General features: G+C 45.7%; 1 pseudogene; it reads left to right on the top strand.

The window, feature by feature from the left end:
* The first annotated feature begins 940 nt into the window (after positions 1-940).
* On the top strand, positions 941-1,062 carry LOC136642950 (5S ribosomal RNA; annotated as a pseudogene).
* The last annotated feature ends 1,310 nt before the right edge of the window (positions 1,063-2,372 follow it).

The raw sequence follows: 2,372 nt of genomic DNA, 5'->3' as shown, positions 1-2,372 counted from the left end.
TGGCACACTCGGCAAAGAACTTGCTCACATTAGATTCAGTACAATTTGGCTTGAAACAGTTCTCTATCGTTCTGAACACGCAAAGCTGCTTTACACTGTGGCATCAATCCTATACACACACTTTCCTGAGAGTAAGCCCTGTTGAATACAATGGGACTTACTTCCAAGTAGACACACATACGATTGTGGTGTGAGTCAGACCACTTATCCACCTATCGTGGCACTGTCTGCAGCGGTTTTCCAGGGATGCAGGTAGGGGGCTTTCCCAGCCATACCTGTAGAGATCAGGGTTTGCACCTGGGACTTCCTGCATACAAAGCAGGGTATTCTATTATTATTGAGCAATGCTCCCATCCTTAAGCCTGTGCTTATACACATTTAATTCTGAAAGCAATCCTATGCAGTACTGGACTATCACACGGAGCCTACAAAGACAGCGGAAGTGACTTCAGTTGTCATAAAATGGTTGCCTATAGAGCTGCTGAAGAGTGTACAGCTCCACTGGCAGACACCTGCCATGCCCATTGTATCAAGTAAAGTAGCAGTGGGGCTGAGTGGGAACGGGGCAAACTGGGGGCAAAACTGGACAGAAAGGGGCAGGAATGGGGTGCGGATGGATCAGGCAACAATGGCATGTGCCAGATTCTATCCCTTTCGAAGCTCCCAGTCTGTTTCCTCTCCTTGGTCTTATGCCACCTCTTTAGCAGAGGTCTGAGGAGACCCACTGGTGAGCAGGAGGCTTACGAGGAGGTACGAGAAAATGTGTCCCCTTACAACCCTCCCAATCCACCCCACCCCCCAACTAGATGCAGCATGTGCCTTTCTGGTGTAGCTGGAAGATAGAGAATAGGATTGAGCCCTTAGTGTAGCAAAATGGCCAAGTATTAAGTCCTCAGTTCAGATCTTGCTTTCTGCCATGAATTTACAAGGTGGTCCTTAGGCAAGCTACTCTTCTGTTACCCTGCACATGCCTGATGTCGTCTGATCTCGGAAGCTAAGCAGGGTCAGGCCTGGTTAGTACTTGGATGGGAGACCACCTGGGAATACCGGGTGCTGCAGGCTTATACCATAGTCTTTCGAGACTGAAGGTTGCCAACCAACTATCCTTCAGCTCCCTCCGGCAGGATGGAGATAATAATGTGATGTACATTACAGGATTGTCATGAAAATTATTCAGGTGACTGTAGGTTAAAACGTTTTAAGATACCTTCAGTGGCATACAAGCACTAAGTCCTGTTATTCTGAGTATTTTTATCTTAGGCAAAGCTTTCCTCCTGGAACTCTGATCCAGAAACTTTGCTTTCCTCTTGTATTTTTTTTCATAGCTCTGGCATTTCAGCAATGCCCTTGGATTCTGTTTGGGGAGGCTGACTCTTATCTCTGTGCCCACATTCAAAAGGGGGGGGGGTGGAGACTTTGTTCAACTATTCTCTGGCATCTCTTGGAAGGAACAGAACTCGTGCAAGCACAGCACACGGCAATCATGCCGAGTGTCCGGATGGTATGTAAATATTAATACTCGCACAGCTTTTGTGTGCACTGCAGTTTATAAGACACCCAGTGGCTGCAGAACCACGTAACTGAGTTTATCATGGGGATGACAGTTATGGGAACAAATTCGGTCACTCTTCCAGGCTGAACTCTTTGGAATCTCTTTTCTATGTTTAGTAAAAGTGAAGCCATTGGAGACCTATTCAAAGCCTGCTCAAGACAACGTAAGTCATTCCAGTGATTTCAAAGGACTCTGGCAAAGACCTTAAGTTAGGGAAATGTAGGTGTGAGCACCACATTTTAACACACAAGCGCCCCCAATTAAAAGCAGATTTTATCTCAACAATGTAAGTTTCAGTGCTGAACATTTCCCACTTCCATTGGATCTGTCAATCTGACCAACTTGTTCTTTGGTTTAAACCCCTTCCACTCAAAATTAACATCTACAAATTAAAAGCATTCTTCACCCCCCACCCACTGCACATGCTTCCAGCCATATTAGAGATAACCATGAGTAGCTTTCAAAAGAAACTTAAGTCATAGTGTGTATCTTATGGCTTGAGCTGCTGTGGCTAAATCAGTTTTCTATGCAAGTCAATGTTGTAGATGGCTCCTATAACCACAATCACCAGCCAGCGACTTTAACTCCATGGCAGCCCAATCCTATTTGCATGATATGCTGGCAGAACTTGTGATCCGCCAGTACAGTACATCACATCACCATTGCTACAATTGCTCCAACACTGCAGCTTGCTGCCAACAGTGCAACAGCTGGTAAACCTGATGCCATTGGCATAGGTAAAGTGGTGTAATGGAAGATCAGAAGATCATCAGGTGGATGATGTGGTGTTGACAGTGATCCCATGTTTTGACAGCTGTTT

The sequence above is a fragment of the Tiliqua scincoides genome, chromosome 2 (assembly GCF_035046505.1).
Source record: "Tiliqua scincoides isolate rTilSci1 chromosome 2, rTilSci1.hap2, whole genome shotgun sequence".
NCBI lineage: Eukaryota > Metazoa > Chordata > Lepidosauria > Squamata > Scincidae > Tiliqua > Tiliqua scincoides.
Note: the sequence above shows the minus strand (reverse complement) of the source record. Positions and strands in the feature narration are given on the sequence as shown.